The sequence below is a fragment of the Dermacentor variabilis genome, chromosome 8 (genome assembly GCF_050947875.1).
Source record: "Dermacentor variabilis isolate Ectoservices chromosome 8, ASM5094787v1, whole genome shotgun sequence".
Lineage (NCBI taxonomy): Eukaryota > Metazoa > Arthropoda > Arachnida > Ixodida > Ixodidae > Dermacentor > Dermacentor variabilis.
In genome coordinates, this window is record NC_134575.1 from 76549456 (window position 1) to 76564139 (window position 14684).

General features: G+C 44.4%; 1 long non-coding RNA gene across 1 annotated transcript in view; it reads left to right on the plus strand.

Annotated features, from left to right (window-relative positions):
* Positions 1-14255: 14255 nt before the first annotated feature.
* Positions 14256-14684, plus strand: part of LOC142591120 (uncharacterized) — a 6626-nt gene continuing 6197 nt past the window's right edge. The window contains exon 1 of the long non-coding RNA XR_012830347.1: positions 14256-14516. This is a non-coding gene — a long non-coding RNA (uncharacterized LOC142591120). The remainder of the gene's footprint in view (positions 14517-14684) is intronic.

Consider the following 14684-nt stretch of genomic DNA (forward strand, 5'->3'; position numbering starts at 1 on the left):
AGCGGGTAATTGCAGCGCCACAACTTAGCTGTTGTGTTGGGTGCCGTCGGGATGGAGAAACCAATCACCCACATTCCATTATTTGGCGCGTTTCTCTGACAGATTATTTCTGAATAGCCTCAATACTTGCAAGTAAAATTGCTGGTGGACATTCTGTCGAGCAGGAACAAGCTCAAGCCGCTAAATTCCACAAATGAACGAATAAAATAAAATAAAAAAATCCATCGTTATTATACGAGCGCTTCTGCCGCACCTCTTTTTCTGTCTTAGTGACGAACACACTTTGAATTGGCTCAACACATTTTGGCTTCAAGGTTACACTGATAGCACTAGCTTTCATCGCTCGCGGAGGCATTCTAAATTAGGTTTGGATCAATTTTGAGGTGAGATTCACAATCCTTGCACCAAATAATATTTGCTGTTTGCTTTGATTTTGTGTTCCAAGAAACCAGGTGGAAGCAAACTTCGCGACGTTGCGTCTCAAGCCTAATGAGACAATTAAATCTCCTCAGAAGAGCTCAAACTCCTTTCAGCAGATTCTGAAATCTTGTCAATTCTGCTGCGGCCACTCAATAATATTTTGTTAGAACTTTTATCGTTAGTAGAACTGGTTGAAGGTGTGGCGAGACGAGTAGGGTCTTCAACGCTTATTTTATTTCTTGGAACCAACCACAGCATTAAAAAGCCTTGTGTATGGCTCAGAGAGTCTCATGCAAGTGCCGTTGTAAGCATTGCAAGTCGTTCTGTTGTCGTTGAGAGGAAAGAGAACCTGATAAAGATTCACTTTCCGTAAAAAACAGCGCTCACGATTTTTCTAAATAACAATGGACGTTGCGTGACAGCAGATGGGACAACTGTCACCCCTAATTCATAAACCATTCTACGGTGGCGTTAGTTTGGCTACTTTTTACCTAAGTATCCCGCTGCATGCGCCTAGAGGCAGAACAGCGTAATGCGTTTACTACGCAGATTGATTGATTGAAAGCCCTCATTGAAAACAAAGAGAGAGGTGAAGCAGCCGCAGCATGAAGGCGGTCCGTCTTCCTCTGCTTCCTTCTTGCTTGCAGCAGAAGGGGGGGGGGAGGAGCTTCCACGTGGCAATTTTCATTTTGCCATAAAGCCGTACCGACAAGCTCAGGTCCTATTGCACTAATAGTACTGGTAGCCGCTGTTATGACTCTGGCAGAAAAAAGGCAGCAGCGTTGAACATCTTACTAAACATTGCAAAACTTCACAAATAACACGAAAAGATAAAAGGGACACGAAGGCAAGCGTTGAATTTCAACTAGCTTTTATTTTTCAAAACGGCACATGTTTATGCGCCGGCACAGCGCTTAGGAGCCGGTATTCGGGCCACAAATGAGGTCGTTACCAAGACTAGGGAGTCACCTGCTCTCGTCTGTAGCACCATCTGCTACATCGACAGCATGCGTCGTGTCGGGTGCACGTCCCAAGACGGACCGCTCCCTTTTATGGCGCTCACTTACGCGCAACCGAGTTGAAACTCGTACAACTTTAGTCAATTGTTTCAATTTACGTAAACGCTTAATCCTTCATCAAAATAATCATCATCATCGCCGTCGTCGTCATTATGACCGTCAGGCTATTTGATGTCTATCACAGGACAAATGCCTTTCTCAGTGAACAAAACTTACCCGCCTGGCGTCAGCTAATTCCAGTATACTAATGCAAATTTCCTCATATCCTTACAGCAGCGAATAGCCTCGTGTCACCCGCCGTGGCGATTTAGTGGCTGTGGCATCACACTGTTGAACTTGAGGTACCACCTTCTATCCTTGCAGCGGCGATAGCACTTTGATGGGGGACGCAGAAGCGCCAATGTACTTTTATTTAGGTGCACGTAGAAGAAACCCCGGCGGTCAAAGGTTAATCGAGAGTCCCTCGTTACAGTGTGTCTCATGATCATATCGTGGTTATGGCACCTGTTGCCCCAGAAATTATTTTTCAGAGTGTAGCTTCGTTTGGGAACCCTCCCGGATTTTCTTGGCCGCGGCTGCTGGCTGGGTGGGTGCTGCCGCCGTTGCCTTGCCAAATAGCTCGCAACTTGGCTCACTAGGCAGTCCTTGGTCGGATGGGTTGAGCGTCGTGCGTAGGTAATCGGGTTCGAAAGCAGCTGTTGGACCAACCGGGTCACTGGGTACGCAAAAAACAAAAAGAAAAGACCAGATTGAATCCCGTGTGCGGCGCAGGAATCGAACCTTGGTCCCCCCTTCCCAGTATAACTGCCCGATGCTCTAATCATTAGGCGACACTATTTCTCTTTCTTTATTTCCTACATGTCGAAGAAAGGCTACAAGTAAAAAGAAAAGTGCTGGAGATCGCACTCTCTATACGCCAGAGCATCGACCGCTAACATCATTGCCGTCAATCGTGTTATGCGCATCGCGCACTTTCGCAACCCTTTCCACAAAGTGCTTGTGCACAGATCGGCCTCTAACAGCCCAGCGTTCATACGCAAACAGACTGTGCCACACTGCATGCAGTCCGAGTAAAATGAGGCCACGATCGCACCTATATTTCTATCGTGCAAATGCAACCAGCCTCCTTGAGATGAACGCCATGTGTTGATGATGAGGTCCATATTGTGGCACATGCATGCAACAAGAGATTGCCCCAGAAGTGGACACAAATATTTATAAATTATGGCGTTTTACGTGCCAAAACTACTTTCTGATTATGAGGCACGCCATAGTGGGGGACTCCGGAAATTTGGACCACCTGGGGTTCTTTAACGTGTACCTAAATCTAAGTATACCGGTGTTTTCGCATTTCGCCCGCATCGAAATGCGGCCGCCGTGGCCGGGATTCGATCCCGCGACCTTATGCTCGGCAGCCCAACACCACAGCCACTGAGCATCCATGGCGGGTGGACACAAATATTTAAAATAAAAGAGAATTAACAAAGAAATTGAGGTTTTTTTGAAATCGCACGTCACAGGTGGGCAAGAGCATGCTTGCGTGCGCCCAGCATTCTTTATATGATAAACGCATGAATGAGTACGCTTGCCAAAATCTTCGCATTACATAGATTTCAAAAATGGGCGTTGCGTCAGCACAATTTTTTTAAAATGTTGGGTTTCCTCGATAATGTTGCTTTTCTTTGGCACTCATGCTGGTAATCTAGTGTATAATAGCTGTGTCTTACCAGTACTCACCTACGGGGCAGAAACCTGAAACTTACGAAAAGGGTTCTACTTAAATTGAGGACGACACAACGAGCTATGGAAACAAGAATGATGGGTGTAACGTTAAGGGATAAGAAAAGAGCGGATTGGGTGAGGGAACAAACGCGAGTTAATGACATCTTAGTTGAAATCAAGAAAAAGAAGTGGGGCCACGGGCAGGGCATGTAATGAGGAGGGAAGATAACCGATGGTCGTTAAGGCTCACGGACTGGATTCCAAGGGGAGGGAAGTGTAGCAGGGGGCGGCAGAAAGTTAGGTGGGCGGATGAGATTAAGAAGTTTGCAGGGACAACATGGCCACAATTTGTGCATGCCCAGGGTTGTTGAAGTATGGGAGAGGCCTTTGCCCTGCAGTGGGCGTAACCAGGCTGATGATGATGATGATGATGATGATGAATTCTGCTTTAACGTTGACGGGACTTTCGCAACTTCACTATTTATTTTATTCTCAAATAGAAAAGCAGCGACACCCGTTTGTTCTCGACGACGCACAGCCGTCCTCTTGTCTGTTGTCATGACATCTGTGGTAATTTTCCCTTCCGTCACTTCCAGATTGATCCTTATCTTGTTCTCAGGTTGCTTTTTGATTCTCTAAGAGGCAGATTGAGAAGTACGATTTAAGCTGTACTTGTGAATCATCCTAATTCACTATCACGGAATACACTCTTGCCGTGAATGGAGGCCAGATGAGCCAGAGAAGACGCAAACGCACAAAAGAGGTAACAGCGAGGCTCTAAGTTAACCCACTAGCTCAACATGGCGTCATGGAATTTGACGTCATCTACACAAGTCTAGTTAATTTTTTATTGCTGAGATATGGGCTACATTATATCCTAGAAAGGCCAACAACTTAGGACGTATCAAGAACCTGTATTGAACCACAACCATCGAAATACGAGAAAGTTCTTTGAAATCAATACACGACGTCGTGTTGATGTACCGGCCTTGGGTTTCCGGCTCGAAATTAAAAAAAAAAGGAATTTGAACCTTCATTTTTTTCTAGCAGTAATCAAACTGTTACCGTGAAATTAACTAAATTAGAGCATTGAAAAAATACTTTATCAATCTAAGCAGAAAAAGTGTTTCTCCTAAGCGCCCCTTTAAGTTTCGGCCCCGCAGGTCATACTTGCAGAATGCTGCGGTCACGTGTTATGCGTACTTGCCGGGAAGCGCTAACCTTTTTCGCGAAAAGTTTTTCTGAAGTACAAGACAGACAACCACATTGAGAAATTTTCGCGCTATTTTGAAGGCGTAGGGACGTTTAGGGCTGTTATCCCGGTTACTCTCGTCCAGGCAAAACGTGTCCAAAGTATCAATGACTAAATGTGAAAACACTTTACTCACGTTTTTCCCTAGGAAGGTTGCTGCGAGTCGCTTTTCAAACGGAAGCCCCGAAAAACTTGACGTGGCCCAACAGGGACTCGAGGTCCTTTGGCGACATGGTTGAACCTGTGATCGGAATGACTGCTCTTATCGTCGCAAAGCACGCGGACTGCGCAGACTCCGTGAAGGCCCATTCGGTACATGCCGTGCACGCACTGGCAGCCGGTATCGTTATTCACGCTGCACACGGTGGTACCATTGCCAGGACAGGAGCAGGGAACACACACTTCGCCGTAGTCGCCCTCTGCACGGTGTTACAGAGAAACTCTGCTGTGCTGCGTTAGCCCCGGACAATTGAGGGGACGTGACAAGGCGGCACTGTGTTGCCTGATGAGAAGTCGGAAATTCAATGGCAACAACGAAGATTGTTCTGTGGACACGATAATTTCAGGGCTAAAACGTCAAAATGTAGAGACGTTTTTGTTGCCCTTTGAGGGAAGCTTCTTCGATGACAAACATTAGTCATGCTCGAGAGGGGATATCAAAAGCCCCCACCTTTTTACGCGCGCATTCTTGATTTGCGGCTTGATAAAGCTTTTTCTTGATTTGCATCAAAATGGTTGTTAGCCGGGGTTGTTGGAACGTGCAAATAGCTGAACAACAGGACATTTACTTATTCGGTAATTTCAATAACGTCCATAAGCCTACTTCAGACACTTTGAGTCTGTCTATGTAGCCTCTTTACACCGCACTTCAATGAGAAAAAGATGCTTAATTTCTCGAGTGCTAGGTAGAATCGAACCCCCGTCATGCGGGCTCCTCAAGTACAGCAGCACGATGCAACAATGCAGTGCCACGAATGCCTGCAAGCAGCGACGAAATAATTATCAGAGTAAGCACGGATCTCGGAGGGCGAGCAAAAGGAGAGTGGTTTCGAGGGAGCACAGCAACATGGCGTAGCGTGTCTTAAAGGAAGCACTAAAAACGAGTTCGGTTGCATTACGCGGCTGAAACGTGACGCGTTTCTGAGGTGGAAGTATGTTGTCACTACGTTGGCTAAATGCTATTCACATTATCGTCGACAGTAACTGTGAAACTCGTTCAAGTGGAACTTATTTTCAACGTGTCATGAGCAATGTTTACCGTTTGACTTCACTTGTAGCCGAAACGTGTGAAATAGACGTTTGGGCCGTTATCGTGCACTGGATCGAGTTAAAGCTATTGTGCATCAAAGCAGCTAAAGCTGTCTTGACAACTAGCATTAGGGAATTATTTCTCCCTCTCGTCACAATATTGTAGTACACCACACAGTTCCAAATACCTGCGGCCACATAGAATAGTCAAATTCAAATAAGATACGAGAAGTTTATACGCCAGGATATCTGGTCTTATAGCATTCTTATCCGCATTCAACTCAATTAGAACAGTGTCGTGGTATAGGACCTTCGAATTTTAAGATCACTAGGTAGGTAAAAGCAGGCAAGGATTCTAGGCTTCTGCGATAGACAGCTACAAAACAATACATTTAAGATAAATGCTACACTGCTGAGCGACAGAAATGGACGCCTCACAGTGTACAAGCTTTCCTCTTTTGCTTTTACTGCGGAGACCAATCGCCAGCTTACTGCTAAAGTAGGAAATTAGAAGTTCATGTTCGACTATCAATAGCACGACTGATACTTTAAAAATAATGTTTTTGAACATTTATGAGCATGAATTATATATTTTTGTTTGTTTTCTGGGGGGTAATAAATATTGAAAGAAAGGAAAGTGCTTACTTGGTCCGAGTTGCAACGCTAGCATGGAAGCAACGTGTACGGCAATAATGGTCATGAGATCATTCATTTTGACATTTGCTGAACTTTGTACATACTGCGGTAGTTGTCGAACTTCAAATTATGCTCTGTGAAGCTTATATGTGAAGCGTAACTCTTACGCACAAGTGTCCACGAATTCACGTTTCATGCGAGCGAAATATCAGGAAAGAACATCTGCTTATACTCCCGCTTTCGAGTTCTGAGAGGAAGAAGCTGCAGCTGTTTAAAACATTTAGAAAGCCCAAGACAAATGGCTGCTCGCAAATGCGCGGTCATGTTACTAAGTGAAAGGTCTTTGCAGTTTCGCTGCTTACACGTTGTGCGTTATCAAGGACCAGTCCAGCAAAGAAGGTGAGAGCGGAGGACCTGCAACGTCGGCAAAGTATTGCGGAATATCTTTACTGAAAAGTGGTTCCAATAAATGTTCTCTGATTTGGCTTCTATATTGTGTATAAAGTTGCAAGTATCGCCGTTTGCACAACATGATTGAGAATAACGCAGCCTCTCTAATCACCAATGCTCAGTGTAATCGCAGTATTCTATGTTGCGGCTGCTACGTGAGCGTACTGTGAGACGTGGTCTCACAGTTCGAGACTGAGGCGAAACGTCATTTTGTTGTATAACTGAACGCACCGCTATGGTTAAGACCAATGTCAGCATTTTCAGTTTATGATTACATTTCTTGTACTTGAGCATGCTTGCTTTATTAATTTGGCTTAAAATACCAAGGAGGTAATTCGAAACCTACAGAGGATGGCTATCAGGACAGAAGTGATACCCAAAAACTTGTTCAGAGGAATTTATATACACACGGGTGTCACAGTTATGGCACGCATATGTATACCAATTTGTCTTTTTTTTTTCAATTTTCCGCATGCGTACGTTAAAGAACAACGCACATATTCAAACATCAACTTTGCTAATGTCAAGGTTTCACACCCTACGAGGTAAGTTACACATTCTTGGCAGGCAAAGAACAGACGTGGCGAAAGTAAACAAACAGAAATTCTGCATGAGTAAGAGTTTTGCATTCCATCTCTTACTTGATCAGAAGTAAATACGTCAATTTATTTATTAATTTATTTATTTATATAACAGTCTTCTTTCCAAGTTTCTGCAGGACGGGTACATTGTTAGTACACCAAATATATATCTCGGCCGAGTTCTCACGTGGCCTCCAGACGAGAAGCGTGGAGAGACGGTGCCTGCGAACACGGAGAATTCTTCATCTATGGAGATATCCTGGACTTTAAGAAAAACATTTTTTTTTCTAGTGGAGGCGGTAGTACTTGCTGAATGTAGTTGTATCTGTAGATGTCAGCAACGGCAGGCAGAGAGTTGCTGGTCAGTTCAGGTGTGTTTTACAGCGAAGCTGTATATGGCTGGTCGACTCGTCTGTCCATCCGTCTGTCGGTCGCCTGCACGCCCTAAACTCCTCCGGCGCCACCTCATGCGCATGCGCGAAGAAAAAAAGAGATAAAGAAAATAAAGATTAGCCAACACAACCCAGATAGCACAAGCCCTGTTTACTCCATTCCATGACACCACGCTACCTTGCCCGAAATTTCCATTGACAAGGCTGGTGTGATTAAAACGGTGACGTCAAAATCACTGTTAGCTAGTCAGGAGCATCCCCATTATATTATATGGCAGTCGTACAGTTAACAGGACATCATGTATTGTTGTCAAAAGACCTTATGCTATCTAGGTGGTGTTGAATTAGCTGCGCCAGTAGTGACGTCGTTGCTCTCCGTAGCAGCCGAGCGCGCGCGCAGCAGTATCCCTCCGGCTTCGGGTAGGCCACACGTCATACGAACTCCTGAGGAACAGGTAGCTTTTGATCAGCAACGCCGCGACCAGAACTGGAACGAGCTCGTCTACGCCGTGCCGATGCGGTATCCCGGGTACAAAAAGAGGCTCGAGCAGCCGAGCGCAAGCAGCAACTCTGTATCAAAGATCCGATAGTAAAAGAGAATAGCGCAAACTAGGACGACCACAAAGTGAGGGGGACACACAGAAGCGCTACTAACAAGTGCTGTTACTCTCCCGCCAAAACGCACATATATGCAACACGGCCACACATGCGCAAACGTAATCAAAATGAACACATCGCTTACGCTAGGCAGTTAACAGACATGTGAGCTTAAAAACGGACACTCCGCAGCGTAAAAAGATAAGGAGCTTGAAAAGAGATGTCAGCTTAAGAGATGTGAGCTAAGAGATGTGAGCTTAAAAACGGACACTCTGTAGCGTAAAGAGATAAGGAAGTGTCACTTACACAGTTATCTGATTTTTTCTTTATGTGATAAGCTTCTTGTACTAAGCGCGCTTGCTCGCTTTTGCTTCGGCCCAAAATCAAGGTCATCAAAGCGCGGTGCACAATTACGGCAAGTATTGAAATGGGACACAAGATGTGCCGCTCTGTCAGCATTGCTGTTTACTTTTCTGGTGTGCTCCCTCAGTCGCTCATTGAGGCCCTGCCCGGTCTGACGGATGTACGTCTTTCCACATAAGGGAATAAACCACTCCGATTGCACAGGGAACATACGATATCCCATGCCTAAATTGGCAGCCTCGCCTGTTATCACCGCATGTGTGGGCAAACAGTTTTGCGAGCTTATTCGGAGCAGAAAAATCCAGGGGGACACCGTACCTGCCTGCGATCTTTTTAAGGTTGTGGGAAACCTTATCTATATAAGGCACCAGCACATGTCTGAACGCTTCACATTCTGTCGTCGACCTCGTACTCGGCTTTCTGATTTTAAACCTCTGTAAGAGACCCTCGGCTATACCTGTCAAGAACGTCACAGCAAACCCAGCTGCCAAAAGCCGGCGAACCTGATTATCAAAACTCGCGTGCATTTTATGCTCACCCGATTCATAGAGAGCTGATTTCATCCATTAGAATGCTATGCCTCTTTTGACAATTTTTGAATGCTCCGACTTCTTTTGAATGCTTCGACTCGGGCGCAAAAGTTCCTTTTGCGGCCAAGGAAGGTAAACCCAACATACAGATAGACTGGCTCTGGCCGGTGTGCCATGCAGTCGATCCTGACTGGCTTGCTCTTACTAAGTACCGAGCCTTCACACGTCTTGCCTCGCAGCTTACGGAGGCCAGTTGGAACTCTATTGTAAAAGGTGTGTGCCGGTTCCATAGAAAGACCAGTTCTATTGGAAGGAAACGTGCTGATGTACTTGGAAATGTCAGCCTACACGAAAATGTCTCCGGTGTTCTGGAGAAAGGCCCTAGGTTCAGTGTTCCTACATGTGTACCCACTCACGAATGGGTCGCTATGAATAGGCACGTAGCCTCAAAGGCGACGCAAGAATACCGCGAACATAGTTTACTTGAAGGTGTGGACTGCTTGGAAAAGTGTGCACCAAAAGGGACGTCCGGGAGTGGGAACCAATATGTTCGACGATAGGTGTCATTTTTTAAAGCCAACAAGTTGTGTCTTCTTCAGGGTGACATAACAGGGGTTTTTGTTGTGGGGAAAAGGGTGTTTTAATGGAAAAGCTTTGCAAGCCATTTCCACAAACTTTGTCCCTGTTAAGGCGATGTCAGGGTAAAAACTAAATTTATGGATTTCTACAATAATCTCGAACTCGGGAAGCTTGAAAGGGACATAGGAAATACTAGGGGGGCAAGTCGTCGTCGTCGTCGTCGTCGTCGTCGTCGTCGTCGTCATCATCATCATCATATTGTATGCCCACTGCAGGACGAAGGCCTCTCCCTGCGATGTACAATTACCCCTGTCCAGCGCCAAACGACTCCAACGAGCGCCCGTGAATTTCCTAATTTCATCACTCCACTTAGCCTTCGGCTGTCCTCGACTGCGTTTCCCTTCTCTTGGTACCCATTCTGTAACCCTAATGTCCAACGGTTATCAAACCCTACACATGACCATTACATGACCGGCCCAGCTTCATTTTTTTCTCTTAATGTTCATTAGAATATCAGCTGTACCGGTTGGCTTTCTGATCCAAACTGCTGTATTTTTGTTATGCCTAGCATCATTCGTCATGCCTAGCATTATTCGTTACATCACCTTTTGCACGGTCCTTAACATGGTCTCAAGTTTCTTTGTCAATCTCCAAGTTTCTGCACCATATGTCAGCACCGGTACACTGCACCGATTGTATACCTTCCTTTTCAATGACAATGGTAAGCTTACAGTAAGGAGCTGACAATGTGTGCCGTATGAATAAAAATGAGTTGGATCGCATACGGCAGACATACTGAAGAGGCAAGTCGTCATCAGTATTTTTACGGCTAAAACGCACAAGCCGGAGACACCTTTCAGAACAATTGTCAGCGAGACTGGTTGCTGGCAGCACAATGTAAGCCGATTCTTGCAGAAGCAATTGAAGTTACTGTCTGTATATGATCCCTTCCGGAGCAAGAAATCGGATGAAGTGCCGTTTTTGCAAGGAAATGAAAAAGTTCGCTGTGTATTTTCGATAGATGTAGAAGATTTATTCTTTTCGGTACCACGATGCGAACTGCTGGTTCGTGTGAAGTGTTGCATTGCGGAAAACAGTGAGCTCGAGTTCCAGGATGCTGTCGGACTTTCAGTGGGGAATTTCATAAATCTTTTAGAGTTTTATGTGAAAGTTACTTTGATTGTTTTTAATTACGAACCGTTTTTACAACGGCACGGCGTATGTATTGGGTCTTGTGTCGCCCCCAGTCCATTGTGACGTATTTCTAACTGGGGTAGAGTAGTCCTTGGGTGACGTTTTTAAAGAGGGAAAGGTTTAAAAGGTTCTTAGATACGTTGATGACTTTTTGGCGTGTTTGGCGTGTGACTCCTGCTACCTGAATACTGCTAATGATGTTTTAAGTGTTTTAATCAATGCGGTTAAGGACTAAGATTTACCCGCGATATACCCCAAGATAATCACTAGCAGTTCCTTGACCTTAACCTAGAGTTCTGTGAACGTCATGTATGTTGGGCTTACCTTCCTCGGGCCAAAATCTCCTTTTGTCTTTCAAGTAGGAGCATACAAAAAATGTCAAAACTGGCATAGCATTCCAGTGCATGGAATCAGCTCTGAATAAATCGTGTGAGCATAAAATGCAGGCGAGTTTTGATAACCAGGTTCGCCGGCTTTCGGCAGCAGGGTTCCCTATGACGCTCTAGACAGGTATAGCCGAGGGTCTGTTACGGAGGTTAGGGTATATATATAATATATGAGTGGTAGTGCTGGCTAACACTCATAAATATATATATATATATATATATATATATATATTTATGAGTGGTAGTACTGGCTAACACTCCCAAGGTTCTAGTAGTAACATGAATACCCAAAAAAGTGGATGGGGGAAACCGTGCCCGCTTTAGCTCAATTGGTTAGAGCATCGCACGCGTAATGCGAAGACGTTGGATCGTTCCCCACCTGCGGCAAGTTATTTTTTATCCACTTTCATTGCCACTAAATTATCATTTCCTTAATTCAATTAGTAAGTACAATTTTCTATATGTTATCCCTGGTGTCTTTGTTTGTTGGCTTCTCATCATAATAGGGCCCATCGGTTAACCCTCTTTCTTCTCGTTCTGAGTGGAAAGTCAGTGCTTTTCCTGTTTCGACTTGTCATTTGTCCTTACTGCGCTATGTTTTCTGTATTATGATTGATAAGGACTCTTGCTTCATTCTCGCCCGCCGGTGGGACGTAAACAGCAACGTCAATAACAGGCACCGTCTATGTGCGTGACACTTGCGCTCTTCGGCAGTTCTCTTTCTGCCTCCTGGATGAAATTGGCGAGACCGTGTATTAAGCCATGGGAATCAACAGGGTCACTTTTTTTGCCGGATAAGTGATTATGAATTATTCGGACTGGCTTAGTGTAACCCACTAGAATCGATCCTCTGGCTATATGAGTTAAAAGAGTGAGTAGCCCACTTTACATTTACGTATCAAATTGCTACGTCGGGTCTAACATACACCTCAGTGTTAAAAGCCACCCTCTCGAAGTCGCCCAAAAATTCTTATTTTCCCTATTTTTAGCAATTTCAGCCACATTTGCTCAAATAACACGCATAATTTAACGAGTGTATTCTTATCTGTTAGGTAAGTTATAAAGAAAGGCTAGTTGATATTCCAAGTACGCACTCTATGCAAAATATGCAGCGGCAACGCTATTTTTTAATGTTTCCTCGCGGGTCATTGAGTATCTTAAGTGAATGAATATATACAGAACTAAAGAAATCACTGAACAAGTACTGCACATAAATGTACATTATGTTACAATGAGCTGGCGTACATAAATTTGATTTCCTTGAAATCTCAAGATGACTTGTCGCTCATGAAGTTTCCGGATATACCACGACACTTATATATTCCATGCATTTTCTTCGTATCGGTTTCATCGGGTACGCTTAGAAACGACTTTTTTTTTCATGGTGACGTCCCATTACGTTGAAACAAAATCCTGTCGGTTGGCTGAAAGGATGCATCAGGCACGTTCTTTCCGAGAATTGCAGCTAGCAAAGTATTCGCGGAAAAATCTCTATTGTGCCGTACAAACCGGTACGGTGACTCAATCATCCCTAGGACAAGCACAGACTGAATTCGCCTTCCCACATCAATCGCACTCATCACCGACTCTACCAACTTCAAGACCACGGTTCAGAATGCTTTTTGTTAATACATCTTGTTTGTATTTTTACTGCATTAATTTTGTTTTCGACTCCACTCCTTTCTGTAACGCCTTCAGGCCATGAAATTACGTGAAATAAATAAATATACAAATAAACAAATGGAATAAGCTGACCCGTATGCCTTGGCTGTACAGCCTCCAGCAGAAAATACGCATTCAGCAGCTTTTGATCAAGTGCTCGTTATAACGTTGATCGTGAATATGAGCACCCATACAAATTTTGTTGTGCCGCATATCTTTAAGAAATGTTTCCTCAGTGGAGTCATGCTTATTTATCTCTACGAGTGTTTACTGTACCGATGGAGGCAGTTTGCCACGGGTCGCCCCGAGACAAGCACGAATTTCATGTCTCCAGGAAGTTACGCCGATTCATAAGTGCTTTAATCAGCATCTTCCCTAAAGCCTAACTTGTGCAGTGCCGCACAGATTAAAGTGGAATATGAATGGATTTGGCGACAAATATTAATGACCAATATATAAAAGTTTGTCCTATCTTGTATTTTATCTTTACGTGATAAAGCCTTGAATAATTCCTGGTGTTAATTTTCCAATTGGAGCATCCACCCTCAAGCAAAGGCTATAACTTATTGTAGCAGCTCGTTTATGAGCTTATATAATAATCAGCGATAATCACAGATTTGTTCAAGCGACGTTATTTGTTTGTTTCGCTCTCGCAAATATCTCGGACTTTGTCATTTGATGAACACTTGATATCAGGCTGCTGATGACCAGTTTCTTTTTAATGTTGTATGATCAATTCTGAAGCCGACAATGCTTACAGGCTACCTAGAACCTCAATTTATTGAGATGTTAAATAACGCGAATCACTGAGTTTTTGCTTGCGTGTTCTGCATGGGTAGTCGAAGGGGTAAAACTAACGTAAAAAACATCGAAAATTGAAATCGTACTTAGCCAGCTACTGTTCCAAGAAAGAGCACAGTTTTGGGGAAGACCTACGATTGCGATCTGCTGCTGCTTATCACGGAAGAAATAGTACGAGGAAAAAAACTAAGGTCGCACAGGAGGAAAGCGGCTTCTTGATGAAGTCATTGCTTAACAAAACCTCAATGAATGTAAAGCGCTCGGAGCTGTAAAACTATGCGCCGTTGAAGTCGGGTAAAAAGAAATTGAACCCAAGTATTAAAAAAAAAGAAAACGTGCTTTTCTTTCAGTCTCTCGGCGAAGTAATATAGCCGCTTTGCGCGGCAGATGACGGATTCTTGGCACACGCGGAAAACAGCCTTCCTTCTACCACTACGACTTGGCTAAGAGAAAGGCAGCTGTTTTCTGGCCAGCGCGTGACTGCGATGTGGATCGTCTTACAGCGCGTATGGTTAAAAAGCGCGTCCTTTCCGCCGCAGTTTGAGCGGCCGTTTGAGTGACTACCACTAGCACAGCTAATTGCACTCGGAAGTCGTATATAGTTCATAATGAACGCAGTTTTAGTGATTTTTATCTTTCATTATTACGTTATTCACGTGCTCGCGATGCCCCTGAACGGCACAGGTAAGATCTTTGACGCCTTCGCTTTTGAACTTGTAGGAGCGAAAAGAAGCCTGCGCGTTGAAATATCACAGCTCGTGATCAGCTTTGCTTTTGCAAATTCGACATTATTACTGCGAAGCCTTAAGATTTGTGTAGGCATTGCCAGTGTTAGAGACGATATTGGTGAGC